Source organism: Rattus rattus, chromosome 2 (assembly GCF_011064425.1).
Source record: "Rattus rattus isolate New Zealand chromosome 2, Rrattus_CSIRO_v1, whole genome shotgun sequence".
Taxonomy (NCBI): Eukaryota; Metazoa; Chordata; class Mammalia; order Rodentia; family Muridae; genus Rattus; species Rattus rattus.
In genome coordinates, this window is record NC_046155.1 from 31,142,444 (window position 1) to 31,161,886 (window position 19,443).

General features: G+C 42.0%; 1 protein-coding gene and 1 non-coding gene across 2 annotated transcripts in view; one reads left to right on the forward strand and one right to left on the reverse strand.

Annotated features, from left to right (window-relative positions):
• The window catches only part of Prkg1 (protein kinase cGMP-dependent 1), an 885,274-nt gene that overhangs the window by 270,053 nt on the left and 595,778 nt on the right, over positions 1-19,443 (reverse strand). The gene's annotated exons all lie outside the window — the stretch shown is intronic.
• LOC116895042 lies at positions 1,142-1,275 on the forward strand. Its single transcript, XR_004387227.1, has one exon. It is a non-coding gene; the product is annotated as a small nucleolar RNA SNORA17 (small nucleolar RNA).

Consider the following 19,443-nt stretch of genomic DNA (forward strand, 5'->3'; position numbering starts at 1 on the left):
TTATCTTGAATCGCTAACTTTTCCATGTGGACACTTTTCTTCTCTGGTTATTAGTGTCTCCATGACTTTTTCTATTCCAAGAAAGAACTGTCTTTGTAGATACCTTTCCAAAAACCCTACTAGGGAACCAGTGTTAAATGAATTGTTTTCTCATTACTGTGACAAAATCACCTTAAGAGAAGAGAAGTTTGTTCTGTCTCACAGATCCAGGGTCTAATCCATCATGGCAGCTAGGGTACAGTGGCAGGAACTGAAGTAGATAGATGGTCACATTGTCCTAGTCGCAAGCACAGAAGATAAATTCTGCTCCTTGGCCCATGGAATGGCTATTCCATGTTGTCAACTTGGCTATATCTGGAATGAACTACAACCCAGAAATGGAGGCTTCACATCCCAGGCAAGGTGGTACACACCTTTAATCCCAGGAGATAGAGCCAAGCAGATCACTGAGTTCAAGAACAGCCTGGGATAGAACAAGTTCCAAGAACAGCTGAAATCCAGGTGTGATGATCCATACCATTAACCTTGGCCACACCTTCTGCCGGAGACCAACATAAGGACAATGGAAAAAGGAGGGTTTCTTCTTCACTCTTACCTGCCAGCACATGTGTTGGAACCTACCTCTTCAGGATTCCATCTTCTACAGAAGACCAGCTGAAACCACTAGCCTCGTGGGACTGAGAAACTATTAGATTCCTGGAGTTCCCATTCACAGCTGCCAATTGTTGGGTTAGTTGAACCGCAGACTCTAAGACATTAAAATAAATTCCCTCACTATATAGAGATATTCCATAAGTTCTGTGTCTTCCACAGTGGCTTCAAGTAAGTCAGAAATCCAAATATAAATACTTAAAAGTCAAAGCAAAATGATAATATAATTAGCTTTAAAATGGCTAAGTACTAAGAGCTAAGGAGATGGCTCTGCAGTTGAGAAAATCAGCTGTTCATCTAGAGGAACAGGGTTCGATTCCCAGCATTCACATGGCAGCTCACAACCCGACTTTAAGGGATGTCCTTTCTGGCCTCTGTGGGCACCCGGGACAGGGACACACATGATGCACAGACGTATGTGCAGGGAAAGCATCCATACACGTAAAGCTAAATTTCTTTTCTTCAGAGTTTACAGAACTCATTACTCGAGGATGCTCCCTGCCTTGCAGAGGTGGCTGCTGTGTCACACATGTGTCAGTAGGTGGCAGAGAGGAGAGAGGCGATGTTTATGTTCAGTGTTCTGAGCACATGAACATCTGAATGATTCATTAGCAGCCTAACATTCCCTGAAAAAAGAGTGAGCGTGAGACCACCAGTCCAGCACAGGCCCCTGGAGACAGTGAGCCAAAGACAGGCTACATTGGCAAGGGGGCACTCAAGCAGGACAGGAGAGGAGCGAGCAGGAAATGACCACCAGACTGGTGCCCGGACTGAGAACTACCCTGAGATGACACTAGTCCAGTGCCTTGCAGGCCTGGGCGGGGGGGGGAGGTGCAGAACATGCCCGATGACCCCTGCCTATGCCGTAATGCACAAGTCAAGCATAGCACTCCTGAGATGACTCTAGATACTCAAGAGACCTTGGCCACCGCTAAGAGGAGCAAGTGAGTTGTGGAGAAATGGCTGACAAAGAGAAGCAGAAGGAGGTGGGCATAATGAAGAGAGGCAGAACTAGAGACTGCAGGGTAGTGAGGAACAGCCTGGTGTGAGTAGCCTGTGATGCCACCTGCGACCATGGTGTAATCCTGGCCTGTGCTGCCACCAAGGGCCACATCTGGGTCCATGGCCCTGCAGCAGTAGGGGTCTGTTACCACCAAAGGCCAGGTAGATGTCCTGCTTTGGGCAGCTGCCTCATACATGTGGATGTCTGAGGGCTGTGCAAAACTGGTCCCACCTTCACCTGGCTTTGTGGGAGAGCTGGCCCTGGAGGCATGAGAGCAGACCTAGCCACTAGCCAGCTGCAGTATTTGGGAGAAGGCCCCACATGTTGTGGGAGTTGGAGGAGAGCTGCCCTATCACTCGTCTCCCCTGTGGTGGCACCCTTCTCCCCTATTGCTCTTCACCACTGGCAGCAGGCAAGAGAGGTGACCCCAATGGGGTCATTAGAGCAGAAGAACTGGTCCTGCTCCTTACCTGCTGCATCGCTCAGGAAAGCAGGCGCTGCATCTCACCTCAATAGCACAACGGAGCTGGCCCTGGATGTGAGGGTTGTGGGTGAGCCAGCCTCAAGGGTGTGAGAGTGGGAGAGCAGGCAGGCTTATCAGCTCAGACACCTCTTAGGCCCAGACCCAGGACTTTGAATTGTCCCATCCCCACATCTACCCCATTGATGAACTCCCGATGTGCATGAAGGGGCTCTACAGATCCAAAACTCCAGGATCTCCATGTCACAGGGCAACAGCAGGATATCTGAGACGAGGCCCAGTGAGGATCCAGTATTGATAGAGTAGCAGAAGCCAGTGACCTCAAACCAGACCAACAAGTCATTGCAATGAACACTGGCAAACAAGAAAGTGTAGGCAGAAGGTATATTGTGGGACACAATGTGACACAATACAGCTTCCACACGAGATCTTTTTTTCTCTGTTAGGGGGAGGGCAGGAAGGAGGAGAGGCAGAGACAAATGGGCCTGGGGTACATGATGTGACATTCACAAAGAGCTAATAAAAAAAAAAAAAAAAAAAAAAAAAAAAGAAAAGGAAAAAGAAAAAGGAAGGCTGTGATGTACATTGGAATTACAGGTGAGTGGAATTTTAACCTTTAAAAGGAGGTTGAACACTATTTCATCTGAATATTTCATCTGTCTTTTCTAGAAAGATATCCTACAGATGCTATGTGAGTTTACATGAGACCCGGGGTTAAAGACCAAGATGAGACTGGGGATTGATCTGTGTGCTTACTTCTGGGAGACCACATGGCATAAGAAGAAGAATCTCTGTCTTTATTGTCCTATCCTCCATCTTGTCTACCCATAGCAGACATCATAGATTCTAGAAACATCAGGGTTTCTCCCTCCGGTTCAGAACGCATCCCCTCGAGCTAGAGTTTCTGGTGGGTGCTGGAGGAAACTGAACTCAAGTAGTAGAGGCTCTTGACTCTTATGGGTGAGCTTTCATTCCAGCCCTGAGCCTGAAAGTTTTATTCAAAACATTTATTACCACAGCCACAGTGATAATCTTCAAGAGTTAGAAAAACATCTGTCATTGGTCAAGGTAGAGAGTCCCTTCTGAACACCTTCCGGCCATCACCTCTTCACCAAGCAAATCCACTCTTTTTTTTTTTTTTTTTTTTTTTTTTTTTTTTTTTGAAATAGACTGAAGAGCAACATGTCTCTGTGCTAATTAATATCTATGAATTATAATGAAATCAATAAAGCAGGCAGGAACAAAATCAATGCTTTAAATTTCTTAAGTCTGTTTTGGATAGCTAATAGGCCTTTTACAAGGGTGTATGGCAAAAAGAGAGAGAGAGAGAGAGAGAGAGAGAGAGAGAGAGAGAGAGAGAGAGAGAGAGAGAGGAAACAGACACATACTAGCTAGAGTAATTTATAGTGAATATTTTGATATATATATCAAAAGCTGGAGAATCATTTCTGATTGGTCTAAGGCACCAGGGGACACTGGGCTTCTCAAGTCCAGTAGTAATTCTTCGAGGATGTAAAGCCATATGGATAGTTGTCTTCAGACTGAAAATATACCTGATAATAAACCTTAAATATTCTTATTTGGAATAATCTCACCAATTTAATAATCTAATCAATAATATGCAAGTTTATGTATTTGGGGATGGCAAGCTGATAACTATAACTTTCTTTGAACTATATTTAAAATAAGATGGAGCTGGGCGTGGTGACGCACACCTTTAATCCCAGCGCTCAGGAGGCAGAGACAGGCAGATAGATCTCTGAGTTCAAGGCCAGCCTGGTCTGCAAAGCAAGTTTCAGGGCAACCAAAGCTACACAGAGAAAACCTGTCTCAATAAATGAATGAATGAATGAAGGAAGGAAGGAAGGAAGGAAGGAAGGAAGGAAGGAAGGAAGGAAGAGAGAGGGGGAGGGGGAGAAGAAGGGAGGAAGGAAGGAAGGAAGGAAGGAAGGAAGGAAGGACTTACAGAGGATATGACAATGGGTAGAAGAATTATTTATAATGAAGCAGAATTATAATAAATTGTCAGTGGTAAAATCCAAATGGTGCAATGGTGCATATATAGTGTCTACCATAAGCAGGCACGTACAACCTATGGCCTATAGGGTACATACATTTACATGTGTTCAACTGTAGCTATGACTATGGCCCGATACAACATCATAAATGAACTGAAAATGAGGTGGTCTTTTTTTTTTTTTTTACGAGTTTTTAAACTTAACTGAGAACATCCTGCCTCAGTGTCCAAAAGGTGTATGTGTCTGCTAAACCTTCAGTTTTGTTAAATATTTGGAATGTTTGTCGAAGAAAAAATATTGGCTGCCAAATGCATTTAATAACATTATCCCATGCATAAAGACATTTCCCCCGTAGCCTGAAATTTTTATTAATTAGAAATAAAATCAAATCATGACTTTAAATCAAGTTTAATGTTGGAGGAAGAAAAGCATAAATGTAGAAATCCTGAACGCCTTATAAATTTTGATACTAGAGTAGTACATGAGTGATGATATACTGAATAAAAATTGTATCTGGGCTAAGGCTATGCAGTGTGGTATTCTTAACACTGGTAGCCAGTCACAGATCCCTGTCAGTCAAGAACAGAGTAAACAATCAACATTCTACAGGTTGTCCTGCTGGTAAACTGTGAATGGTATTCAACACATCATTTGTGATTGTTTTGTTTTGTTTGTAATGTATTACTATTTTGTGGGTATGAGTAGCCTGCCTGCGTGGATATGTGTAAACAACATCTGTACCTACCCGGTGCCCTTGCAGGCCAGAAGAAGGCGTTAGATCCCCCTGGAAATGGTGTTACAGACAGTTAAAAGCTTTCATGTTGGTGCTGGGGACTAAACTCAGGTCTTCCAGAAGGACAGTAAGCGCTTGTAGCCAGTACACCCTTTTGCTTGTTTGATTTTTGAGATGGGGGTCTCACTGTGTACTCTAGACGACTACCCCTGAACGTGTGTCTCCTGCCTTGGCCTTCAGCAGGGTTGGATTACAAGCGTTTGGCATCACACCTAGCTTGATTTAGCATGTTTTCAACTTAGTATGGGACAAAAGCCAGCAAGTTTAGGAGCGTCTGTGTATTTCTCGTGTGCTCCTTAAAAGCAGATTAGTCCTCAATTGCTGGCATTGGAATTTGCTCATCCCCTTCTGGGAGCCATGCGAAACAGGACACCGGAGAGTCACACATTAAAAGGGTGGAAATCGATTTCCTCCCACAAAAGACAGAACTAATTGGAGCCTTAATGGATTATCCATAAATAAAACACACGCCAGGCTCAGATGCCAGTTCTCAGCTTCAGTCCTAACTCGGGGTCTTGGAAAGTGCATTCTGAGGGGCAGGGGGTGTCGCTTAGTTGGTGGATGTGCTCTGCATGCCTGACAGTCCTGAGTTCTACCCCTAAAATGCATGTGGCAGTGCACACTATAACATCAGGACACAGACAGTCAGGCAGTAAAAACACAAGAACCAGAAATTCAAGTTCATTCTTGGCAATGTAGAAAGTTCAAAACCAGCCTAAAACAAGATCCTATCTAAAACACTCATAAGAATATTATAATTAACAACAACAATAATAACAAAAATAAGTGTGCTCCAAGCCAGAAACATATGTAGTCAATGGTTGACAAGATTGGCTAAATAAGAGAGAAGGAATTCATTTTTGTTGTTTTTCTGTCCCTAATGCTGCTCTGGCTAGAAGGCACGAGAAACCTCTTTTGACTGTAATTCCAGCATGAACGACCCATCCACCTGCTCTTCCACTCCACCTCCTCAGAAGCTCCGGTTTTCAGAGTACGTCTCCAGAAATTCCCCTACAAAAGCAAATGGCTCCAGTACTTTCCTACTGAATCCTTCCCTAGACCAGCCTCGTTCTCTGAAGCAGGCTTGAGTGTTTCTGCGGCTGCTGCCTACCAACAAGACAAATGGAACAAACGCTCCATGTTCAGATAAGACTGAATTCTTCCCTCCTTTTCAGTTACCACCGAACCATTGGATAGAAAAGAGAAACTATAGAGGCAGCTTCGGAGTCATTCTTTCCAAGAAGTTAGTGTTCCCACACCTTTGGACTACTTGAATTCATGCCTAGTGGTGACTCCTCAGGGTGATACGTTTTGCCAACACCATCCTTCAACTAAGAAGGTCCCAAATTTCTTAGTGTCCTTTCTTTGTGGAGGACAATCTCTCTAACAATTTATAATAGCATACTCTCACACTCATCTGACTGTGAAGGCCAATCTCAGGTACTATTCAACAAGTACTTACTGAATGCCTGTCTTTCAGGTTCTGAATGCTGACAGGAATACAACTAAACTAAATTAAAGTAAAAGAACATTAAATTAAGCCCCTTGCCATTCAATCATAGTTTAAAGGAAGACATGGTAAGTGTTTTCAGAGAACAATGAGGTTCTTTTAATGTGTTTCAAGTTCTAATTGTATTTTAAACAGATATTGGAACAGGTGCACTGGCATGACCACCCAGCACCTTTAAACATTTTAAATGCATTTCTGATCTCACTAAGAGTTGTAAGACAGGAGGTGAAATTCTATCGACTCTGACAACTTACAAATTAGGTGCTGTTATTTACTGTAAGCAAACAATTGTGATTTTAAATGTCAGGGGCAAGACTTTGATAAAAAGAAAATATTAAAAATAATCATGAATATGTTTTTAAAGCTGGTCAAGGGACTCAACTCTGTTTTATAGGAAGCTCTGTTCATTAGAATTCCTAGAACTAAATACAGAAAATAACACTATTTAATAGCTGAAGTATAAGAAATATTTTGTCCTTTTGAAAATCTCAGAATTTACTATTTGCCCTCTTATGTGTGCCCAAACTATCATGAGTACTAGAAATTAAACTTTAGGGACCCAAAGAAGGAAACTCGTCCTTAATTACTGAAGGTCAGAGGTATTCCAAATATAAATTTCGGTAGCTGCAGGATCAAAATAAGCAGCCTGGTGGCCATTGGCAGCTCACCTGCTACCCCAACAAACCCATCCTGCAGCTAAGCTTAGCATTGATTTGCTTACAGTTCGTTCCTGTAAATCCGAAGCCCGTCCTGAGCCTGTTGATGGAGTTCATTCTTCCATTAAGCCATCCTCAGCAAAGGTAGACTCTTTGATGCTTAGACCTCACGTGAGAAAGGCACTTGAGGGATATAAAATAATCACTAATCATTCACCTGCCTTTCATCTGTTTCTTAAAGAAGCAACAAATATAAGACAACAGGAAATCTCAGATTATAAGTCTATTAGTGAATCCTGGAGAAAAGTGTGTACTTAACTCCTCCACAGAACGTTCTTAGTACCCAACAATGCCTCTAGGGTCTGCCTCAGCGTTCCAGAGTTTGCTTTGAATTTATAGTTTTAGCAGCTAATGACTCAGGCATTATGACTGCACAAATCACTCTTGCTATGTCTGCTTCTACAACTGTACACACACACACACACAAACACACACACACACACACACACACACACACACACACACACACACACACACACACACAGAAATCCAGCCAGAACAAAGTTATAGACCCAAATTCAGAATAGCCTTTTTTTCTACTCATCTTATTATTTTGGCAAAATTTCTTCCCAAACTAATTAAATGAACAATTATTAGTACTTGATGTAAGATTCTGACAGTTGAGTGATGGCCCATACCTTTAATCCCAGTATTTGGGAGGCAGAGACAGGCAGATCTCTAAATTCAAGGCCAGCCTGGTCTAGAGTGAGTTCTAGAACAGCCAGGCTATAAAGGGAAACACTGTCTCTCAGGAAAAAAAAAGACTCTGACAAAACATTTTAAGGAAATAGATTGTGTGTGTGTGTGTGTGTGTGTGTGTGTGTGTGTGTGTGTGTGTGTGTGTGTTTTGAAGCTATATCTTCTTGTCCATTTAAATTTGAGTAGTGAAGTTTAATTTTCTCCTGGAAGCATGTAGTTTATAAGCCAATAGGACAAGAAAATTTGATTTAGTTTTTTCGCAAACATGTGGTCACATAGATTGTGACCAAAATTTAAATAACATTAATAATTTTGAGCCCAATACATCTGTGGGTATTTAATAGGTTATACTATTTTTAGAATTATTGTGGGGAGTAGTTTGTTAAAAATAAAACAGTCTCACAAAAGCCACTATTTCAGTCTATCTCTGTACATACATGCCTGCTTTAGACAAACCATGTGAATTCCGAAACTCATTCTTCCTCGATGTGCATTCCCCCAAAATGCTGTTTTACTCCCTCCCGGCTTCACATGAATAACTCCCAGCAAGGTCAAATCCTTAATGTGTTATTCGTAGTCCTTTTCTTCTCAATCATCAGTAAAAATAAAATTTCCCACTGTCATTCATGTTTGTCTTTCATTACTTTTGAAGGCCAGAGCCTTTGTAACATGTGAAACAGCCAAAGTCACGAGGCAGCTCAAAGCAAGGCAGAGCTTGAGGCTCAGGACCTGAACTACTGCTGCTCTCAGCTTCGAGGTCTGCGTCCTTGCCTGGGGGCACTCCCTGAGGGAGGCAGCCCTAGACACCAGACGCCTGCAGAATCTCTAATGCGTAGTTCCAAAGCTGGATTGTTCTTTTGACTTACGAATTTATATATTCAATATCTGGGGGCATCAGTTCTAATTTTATCGCGATGGAAACTCCCTTCCTGGATTTGGTTTGCATTTCCACCAAAATTTTAATGAACTCTTCCAAAAAGATGAGGAGGGTGGATATTGGGGGCAGAGAAGGCTAATGTCCCAACTCGCAGTATGAATGCCAAGAAGGGAACTATGATGTGGAAGCTGGATGATCACATGATCATGGCGTGCCAGCGTGCGTTCATCAGCCATATGAACTGGGGGGGGGCGGGGGGAGATGTGGCGAGTGGAGGGGACTACGCATGCGCAGTGCAAGGGGTCTGCGAAAAATACAGTGACTGTACCTCTTCTAGGATATAGATGTTGACCTGAAGCTACTCCAAGAGATAAATTCTCATATCTTTTACAGGTACTTGAGGTAACTTCAGAAACTGATTTTCTACTGCTGGTTATATAACTGGGATTACTTGGGCCTCTGTATTTTCAGCTTTCCTCAAACTTGGTTATTTCATTATTTGGGTACAATGTTCCATAAACGAAAGATGCCTCCATCTTTTCCCTCAACTTCTGAGACATAATAAAGCCTAGCAGAGTGCGTGAGTGACAGCTAGTCCCTGGCACTTCTGTCGTCCAATATTAGCCAGAGCATGCCTTGAACTGGAATGTGTACATGAACTGTAGAAAAGTTTGTAAAATTATGCCATTGATAGTAGCATATCTTTTTAAGCCCAGCACTCAGAAAGCAGACAATTCAGATCTCCTTGAATTATAGGCCATCCTGGGGGGTGTAGTGAGATCCTGTCTTAAAAGCAAACAAGAAGGAGGAGGAGAAGGAGGAGGAGGAGGAGAGGAAGAAGAGGAGAAGGAGGAGGAGAAGAAGGAAGAGGAGGAGGAGGAAGAGGAGGAGGAAGAAGAGGAGGAAGAGGAGGAGGAGAAAAAGAGGAGAAGAAGAAGAAGAAGAAGAAGAAGAAGAAGAAGAAGAAGAAGAAGAAGAAGAAGAAGAAGAAGAGGAAGAAGAAGAAGGAAGAAGAAGAAGAAGAAGAAGAAGAAGAAGAAGAAGAAGAAGAAGAAGAAGAAGAAGAAGAAGAAGAAGAAGAAGAAGAAGAAGAAGAAGAAAAGGGTGGAGGGGGGGGGGAGGGGAGAAGGAAGGATGGAAGGAGGATGGAGGGAAGGAAAACTAAAGAGATTTCTTTGTTTAAGGCAAATGGGCAGTTTCATATCAAACTGCCACCCAATTTTAGGTAATAAAGTGTACTTATAGAGTAATTACTCCATGTTAGCAGTTATCTCTTTTACTAAAGTATGCTAAGCACATTATGTTGTGGCTACATCCATAGATTCTGTTGTCCTTAATTTACATCAGGTATTTGGTCATAAGAACAGTAACTGTGCCCAGCAGCGGTGGCACACTGCTTAATCCCAGCAATCTAGAGGCAGAGACAGGTGGATCTCTGCCTTGTCTACAAGGGCAAGTTTCAATCTAGCCAGGGCTTCACAGAGAAACTGTCTCAAAAAAACAAAGAAGAGGGGGAAGAGGAGGGAAAGAGGGGGAAAGGAGAGGAGAGGGGGAGCAGTAACTAACACAGGCAAGGAACATATGCAATCATCCCCCTGGCTGCTCTGGGCTCCTGATGCCCATAAGTCAACAGGCTGGTAGAGGGTCTAAGTAGTAATGGTACACAGTGAGACTAATGGTGCACAGCGAGCCTCCTTGCTCACATTCGGATGGATCAGGAATCAGAAATGAACAGAAAGTATGGCCCTCCCCCAACAGATCCACTTCCTCCAGCTATGTTCCACCTCCCAAAGCTTCCACAGCTTTCCAAAACAAGGACTCAAACACATGATCATGTAGTGAACGCTGTATATCAAAACCATAGCATGCCGTACTTTCTATGTGCTAGATGTATTCTATACAATAGCTCAATCTTACAGCAGCCCTATGAGAAAAATAATCTACAGTGTAGTACTTGTCTTTCCTGGTCCTCCCTCAGCTGATGAATCCCTTAAAGTAGGGCTCTTGTGATTTTTATTTTGGCTTACAAAAACAATTTAATCGAATATTGCATTTGTTTGTAATTGAGCACACATTTCCAGAAATGGTCATTTCAAAGAAACGTCCATCTACTCAAAGACAAAGCATGCCCACTTAATTCACTGGTAGTTTACTAAAGGGAACAGGCAGTCATAGAAGGAAAATGGTCCTATCTAAACAGCGATTTACAAAGGGAAGAAGTAGCCAGGAAATAACACTTCTCCATGTGCTGCCTTTCTCCAAATGTTTATAACATGAAGTACCAAATAAATGAGCAGGTAAAATATTTAGCAAAGCCAGCTATGATTGGCCAAGAGTTCCCAAGTCCAGGGAACAATTAAGACTCTAATGAAGACTGTCAGCCTATAACTATAATAAACAGTAAATATTAAAAATAATTAATTCAATCATCAAGTTCTAATAAGACAGTTTTTTTTTAATGTATGGATTACTTAAACTTTTCACTGAGAATCACTGTAATATAGAAGAAAGAATCATTACCTTAAAATCAGAGAGAACTACCACAGGTTCCCCAATTTGTAACTAAGTTACGTTCTGAAAAAAGAAGTCATAAACCAAAAATATAGAAATGTTGTTTTATAGGGGTGTATTGAATAGCTCATGTGAGACCGTAAACACTTGTGCTGAGAGTCAAGAGCAGAATGACCACACAGTTAAAGAAACACTTTAAATCCAACTATTGTAAGTTGGGGACCATCTTAGTTTGAATATCTCAAAAGCTTTGTAACTTTTAACAAAATTTCAATGTTCTTTATTCTTTCTTCTTAGAAAAGAGGAGCATAATCTATATACTGTAGACCATCTACACGCCATGACTTTTAAACCACTCAGTGCTATCCAGGGCGTTGTTCTCCTCTCTTCAACTATCAGCAAGCATCTTTTCTCTCTCTCTCTCTCTCTCTCTCTCTCTCTCTCTCTCTCTCTCTCTCTCTCTCTCTCTCTCTCTCTGTGTGTGTGTGTGTGTGTGTGTCTGTGTGTGTGTGTGTCTGTGTGTGTGTGTGTGTTCTGTGCATGTGTTTGATTACGTTTACATTTTCTTAGGAAGAACCCAACCCAGAGGGACAGACTCTGAATTGAGTTTATTCAGCAATTTGAACATCTTTCTTGAAGAAGATTCCAGAAATCAGGTGAGCATGGAGCTGTGCTGGAAATGTTTGAGTTGGGTCACTTGTCCTCTTTGGTACAAATGCCCCTGAGACTTCATATGTTCACCTTTAGATTCTTTCCAATCATATCTGAGGCATGGTGTCTAAATAATTTTATAAGCTAAAAGGAAAACACAAGGAACGTTTAGCAGTCATGGCCTTAGAGCAGGGCCTGACCAGGCCCTGTAGCTGTGGAGTGAACATGACAAAGTTTATGTGAATACAGATAGAATGAAGGTTTTATTTGAGCAACCTAGTAGTCTCTCTACTTTTCTCAAACCAAGAGTATTGGGGCATGGTTTTTTTTTTTTTTTTAAACATAAAGCTTCCACTTATAACAGTTTCCAATTTAATTCACTTTTGCAGGGTGGGGACAGATTTCATTTTGTAGCCTAAGCTAGCCTACCACTCACTCCTTCTGCCTTGACCTATAGAGTGCTACTAACAGACATGAGCACAGCTGGCTCTAACTCAGTTTTATTAAGTTCTTCTATTTTGATCACGTGAGGTATTAAAGACAATATTTTAGTTAATACATATGTGACGGTTTGTGTGTGCCTGGCCCAAGGGCATCGTGGCACCTTTGGGAGGTGTGACCTCATTAGAGTAGGTGTGTCACTGTGGGCATGAGCTTTAAGACCCTTGTCCTAGCTTCCAGGGGGTCAGTCTTCTCCTAGCGACCTTCAGATGAAGATGTAGAACTCTCAGCTCCTCCTGCACCATGCCTGCCCGGATGCTGCCACGATCCCACCTTGATGATAATGGACTGAACCTCTAGACCCATAAAGTCAGCCCCAATTAAATATCTTCCTTATAAGAGTTGCCTTGGTCATGGTTCTGTTCTCAGCAGTAAAACCCTAACTAAGACAACATGTGCAAAGAGAAAAAAATGATCAGTTAGTTAGAACTATTTTCATCTGGGGATAAAAACGAATCCGAACTTAATACATGTCTTAATCATCTGTACATAGGCTTCTGCAGTTTGATATTACCACTACACTACAGATGGGGAAGGACCTTTTATATAGACACGGGCTCCCTTTTCCCTCTGTGGAGTTTAAATCTGAGACTTCAAAGGCAGCATTGATGAAGTAGGAAGAAAGTCAACCATTCCACAGAACAGATTTCCAACTTGCAGATTGGAGCAGCCAACACCCATGCTTTTAATTTTTGCCACATCCTGCAATTTGGCAAGAACCAGTTACCAAGGAAGCACCTGGCCTGTTTGAATTAAGTTTCTAACTGGAGTACCATGCCACTGTATACACACACACTAGCGAATGCTATTTTAGGTCTCAGCATATTAAATAGGCTACTTCTCTGGAACTATTCATTTGAAAAGGTTTGCTGATGCAGGTTTAAACAGTCCTTTGCCCCTCGCCCAACTTCCCTGCCAGGTTACATGAATCATATAGCCTTGAACAAAGCTTGAATCAAGCTGTTGAACTGCTGTCCAGAAATGAGCTAACATGTAGCAGACTGTCCTACCTTCCTTTGGGAATATCTGGGCCTCCCTCATATATGATAGGCATTTTGACATAATAAGGCAAACACTAAAATGAATAAAAGTCCATGTTCAACTCAGAGAAATTGCTATGTAGCTAGCAAAAGCAGAGCACTGACCCCATTAGGATCCCAGATTTAAATCATCTACAGAAGCCCTATAGCTAAGTATCTGTCATGTGACTACAGCAAGCTCCCACCCTTTTTTTTTTTCTTTCTTTCTTTTTTTCGGAGCTGGGGACCGAACCCAGGGCCTTGCACTTGCTAGGCAAGCGCTCTACCACTGAGCTAAATCCCCAACCCCAAGCTCCCACCTTTTATCTTCAGGACTATTGCTTTGGAATATCCTCTCTTCAGACAAGCCCAAAATGTACGGTGATTACTTACAACAAACATTGGTATCAATTTAAGCGAGTGAATATTTAACTTTTCTCAATGCCAGAGAGTAAGAGTCAAAAGCTGACGGCTATCTTCAGGGATGGAAGGAACCACTCCTGAATATGGCCTAATGTGCTCTGCTCACCCCATTCATCTGGGCTTGAAGAGACAGAAAAGGTAGCAGGAGCTGCCAGCTCCCTTCCCAAGGACTGCTGACTTTTGAATGAAACTGAACTGTCAAAGCTGTGGTATATAAGGTGAGATATAATTTGTTTCATTGTTTCATTATGCCTATGAATGTTTTTGCAATCTAGATGGTCAACATTGGAAAAATACAGCTACAACTGGAAAGATGACTGTATTTCTTCATATTTTTCCTAGTGCTCTTCTTCTTCTTTTTTAAAAAAGATTTATTTATTTTATGCATGTGAGTACACTGTCACTGTCTTCAGACACACCAGAAGAGGGCATCAGATCTCATTACATACAGATGGTTGTGAGCCACCATGTGGTTGCTGGGAATTGAACTCAGGACCTCTAGAAGAGCAGTCAGTGCTCTTAACCACTGAGCCATCTCTCCAGCCACTCTAGTGCTCTTCTTGCTCCATATAAATAAACTATGTCCCAGCAGTCTGAAGGCAAAGGAAAGTGGATCTCAATGAGATTGGTCAATATAGCCAATTCCAGGCTGCCAGGTCTACACAGAGAAAGACCTTCTAACCAAACAACAACAACCAAGCAAACATGAAATATATTTATCTCAGTGACAAAAGTTGCCCAAATTTAAATGTTTTCTTCACCATAAAGGCATAACATGCACAATCCTGTCTATAGCTTGAGCAAGCCATGATGTATCATGATATCTATATTATGAGCAAATGATAAAGATTAGCTAGCTAATAAATATCAACAAGATAAAGGTAGTTATACAGTAAGCTCCTTGCAAGCAGGAACTATATTTTAAATTCTCTATAATGGCTAAAGCGGGTATATTATCTTCCAAAAGAGAAAGTGAATTGTGGAATTCTGACAATAAAAAAAAAATCACTAGAAACTTTTGGGGAAGTTCTGATGGCCAGTAGCTATAACTGAAAATGATGACATTAATAATTTAATAGTAGCACTTGCATTGACATGAAAAAATCCAAAATATAACCGTACCCTGATAAAGGCAGGACAAAAAACTATGTGCTTACAGCTAAATGGCATAAAACAGTGGCCTCTGGAAAAGGATGCAACATGTCAATTAACATACCTATAAATTATACGGTGGGAATTCAGTAAAGCATCTGGGATAGACAGAGTTGGCATTTCACATATAGGCAAACTGGGAAGATAAGAAAATGCCTCTGATTGTGACAATGACGTAGCAATTCAGTGAGAGGCAGATGTTTTTGGAAGACACAGGATTCATGCACTAAGGACAGCCTTCATGTGGTGTTTGTCTGCACGCTCCTGATCTCAGCACTCCAGAGGCAGAGCAAATGGACCTCAGTGGTTTTAGTCATCCTGGTCTCCACAGTGAGCTCCAGGACAGCCCAGGGCTGCAAAGAGTCTGTATCTCAAACCAAAAAAAAGGGAATTTATCACTGAGCCTTGCACCCCCACAAGCAGTATCTCAGCATCAGGGATAATAAGTTTTGATGAATGTATGCACAAGCAAATAAGTGACGGAGAGATCAAATACACCTAAGACAGGAAGATGATCAAGGAAAATCTGTAACAATCAAGGCAGGGAGCAATGAAAACCTACATTCCAAAGCGCTAAAAGCGTGTGATTTGCTGTCCATGGTGCTGATCATAGGATCCTTGTCTTTTCGTTTCTAAAGACGTTTCCCTTTCTACTTAATGATCGTCAGTCTCCTGCCGCAATTTAGAGATTTGCCTATAGCTAAGAGGAAAAGGCACACATGTATTCCATCAGTACAGTAACTAGCTTTAAGAGTAATTAGCTGCCCTCCTGCTTCTGTGTCCCCTCATTTACTTTGACAAATGCTTTCCTGGGCTTCCCAGCCTTCTCTGCTGCTGAAAAATGTGCTTAATCTGTTGCTCAGGTCTCATGCACACCCAGGAACAAAAAGAGAGAGAATAGACGGAGAACGAGGATGAAGGGTTCCCCTTCCTTCTATATAGCTCCGTCCCATTTTCAGACACAGACACAGAGGAACTTCCGTGTTTATTGGGAGAACCACCAATGCCTTCACAGGGCCTGCCATTCCTCTTCTGCCCCCAGTGGGATAGGAGGCTCACAAAGGCAGAAATCAGTATCATTAAGGAAGCCTGGCCTAAATTACTTCCAAAGATGACAATAGGAAAAAGAACTCAGAAATCTGGTGATATCAGAAATTTGCTTCAGGTCCGTCTTGCACCTTCGGTGTTTGTGAGTACAGACTGGCAGTGCGACAGTGAGGTGTAAAAGCAGCAGGAGGGCAACCAATGCAGCACGGTGTGGAGACTGACTCCTTCCAACTACTACCCTGTGTTACTAAATCTAACCTCTCAGGACACTGCCTAGGACGAGTGTCTAGTTGGCTTGTAGTGTCAGGCTGGCTTCAACCCTTGTCTGTTCTTCACTTCAGGAAATACTCTGCATGCTCGCTCGTTGTGTGTGTGTGTGTGTGTGTGTGTGTGTGTGTGTGTGTGTCCATGTCTCTTATAGTTCTGGCAATGTAGGACACGTGCTGGCCTCTAACTTAGCTTTTCCCCTTCTACCACCTCCCGAGTGCCAGGATTACAAACATATATCCTGCCGTGTTACCTACAATAGCCTCCATCTCCTCTTCATCAAGTTAGGTCCTGGCCACACTGCGAGTCTTGAGAATGTCCTCTGGACAGCGTTTATGTTGGACTTATTAGTGGCCAGTACTCATACCCTGAACTTCCCTTGATCTGGAAATCCATGCACATCGGTTGTTCCTTCTTTTACCTCCCTCTTAGATTCATTGTGGTTTTTTTTTGCCAGTGGAGACTGGGCTGATCGGTTTCCCTCCCACTCCAGGATGGAACTGGAGCTTAGAGTTATGTTTCCCCAGACACGAAGTTTAATCAAAGGGTAATTGGACAATTGAGAGTGAGAGTTTGTTTTCTTTTTTTTTTTTTTTTTTGCTTTGAACAAACGAGACCCTCAAAGGAAGATGTTCTTGATCCCTGCCACTGTTTCCATGCACAGTCATCGTCAATATTCAATTAGTTGCTGCTGTCATGTTCCCCAAAATCACAAGATGTGGAGGGCCTTTGTCATGTGAAGGCTGTTAAACAGGCGAGCTCCATAGCTGCATAGCTGCATAGCTGCACAGCTGAACTGGTGCATCTTAGATCTCTTCAGCTTCCTCTTTCCTTATTATGCCCTAAGTGAATCTGGTAAAAAGAATGAAATCTGAGCAGACAGACAGACCTTGGAATGCTTCTACTGTAAGATAATTACAAGAAAAAAATGTATATATAAGCTCAATTAATCGTATTCTTTGGAAAGAGTGCTGTTTCTTCGAAGTTTGAGCCCTTAACCACTAGAGCTATAAGTAAGTAAGGAAGGAAGGAAGGAAGTAAATCAAATAACTCGAGAGATCCTTTATTTGCATGTTTACACTTGCCTAATGTAATGGAGATTTTCTAAATTCTGAGTTTCTATGCACTTTCTGCATTGTTAACTGTGGCCGATATTCTGTACCAAGCAGGGAATGACCTGTTTTCATTTTCAGTTCCACAGTGGATATCAACCTGAGAACAATACAGGGATGTTTTTCAGAACAGTCTTTCTCTCAATATGTATTAGAAATTGGGAGAATGACACTAGTCCTTCAAAGAAGAAAAACCATGCTGGTTTACCCAGAGTGCAGTTAACTGAATGGCACTTTGGTTTTGATATTAGGACTAACAGGTCACCAGTTATATCTATACTGATCCACACAGTTACCTTGTTACCAGGTTGTTACCTTGACAACTTAAGAAAGGACAGCAATTGCCCACAATAGATATTATGCACAGTCCACCATCTCCTCTTAAGGAAATTTCTAGAAACTAGGAAGTTTTCTCTTTGCTTGTTCTGGAAATGCTAAGTTTATCCAAGGAAATGAGCAGAGAGCTTGTCTTTAGGTGACTAGAATATTGTAAAATACCATGCACAGATGTTTGGGTCTCAGAATACCAAGAGACCTCAAAGAGATATTGGGGTAGGGAGTATTCAGAAGCATGGCTTGTTGGGCAACATGTCTTTGGATAGGCAGAGAATATCGTTTCATTGTTAAGTCAAAAAAGAAAAGTCATTCTCCAAAGCAAGAAAGAGAAGCCTGTATGGAATGTGGAGAAGCCAGCTTCCTGACTGCTAGCCTGACTGAAGTTATAATCTGATAGAGAAGTCGCAGGAGGCAAACTTCCTCCCACTCCAGCAGGGCTGGAGATTGAAACAGAAAAGAAGTGAAGACTTGGGGCAGGAAAAGAGAGACACAGTAGACCCTCATTCACCAGGAGGTGCGGCCATAAGGGCCCATCATTCTGCAGAGCAAAGACTATAAGACAGTATCCGTGAGAAATGCTCACCAGCCGTGGGTCAGGGCCTCTGCAGTCATAGGCAGCAACATTCGGAAAGAATCTTTAGAGCCCTCTAGCCAAGCCCATGGATGCAGTGTTTACTTCTTTAAAATAAGAGGAAAAGAAGATAAAGGATCTAAAACTGGGTACAGTGATGGTAACAATGTTGCCATTTTACCAGCTGTTCACATTATAGATGGTTAGATTAGCAAGGATTCCACACAGCAGTGACATTAGCAAACACATGGACGCCCCGCCACATAAATACAGTACTAGCCAAGGTTTTCAAACGGTGTTTCTCGGAGTGCAATCTGCAGACTTTCCTGAGGGCATGGCTCCAGATGTACATAACAAACACAAATTCGAGATTCTGTATTGAGTTTTCCCTTTAATGTGCCTACAGAAGACTTCAAGAAGATCTCTAAAATATATACAAGAATATCTCTAACTTATACTAATCTAGCAACTTTAAAATATGCTCTAAACCATATATAATGAAAAGTGGGTGGGTGTGTGTGTGTAATAAACACAGTAAATACAGTCTTCTGGCAAAAAGTAAAAATAAGCCTCTTTACTGACCCATGTCCTATTCTTCCCGCTTTTACAAGTGGCTGAGGTATATTCATGGAAAATTTTATTAATGTACCAAGCAGCAGCTCATGCAAGCATCTGAGCTCATATAAGCATACTACTGGGGCTCTATGATGACATCGCCCTATTCAATGCTTTTCTTATTGAAATACATCTACAGAAGCACGCGTGGATTGCTCTCATTTAAAAAAACATGTATATAGAATTCTACAAAGGAAGGCATATTGTTATAATTAGTATTAGTAAATGCAAGTATTTACCTAATTGTTTGCGGGTAGGAATTTTGTTTGCCCATTTTTCCTGGCTACAAGCAATGAATGAAACCTTCTGCCTTTGGGTTTCTGTTGCTGGTAATAAGGCACCATGAGCAAAAGCAACTTGGAGATGAGAGGGCTTATGTCATCTTATAACTATATTACATCATCCAGGGAATTCAAAGCAGGAGCCTGGAAGCAGGAACTGAAGTAGAGGCCACTGAGGAATACTGCTAATGGGCTGTTCCCCATGGCTT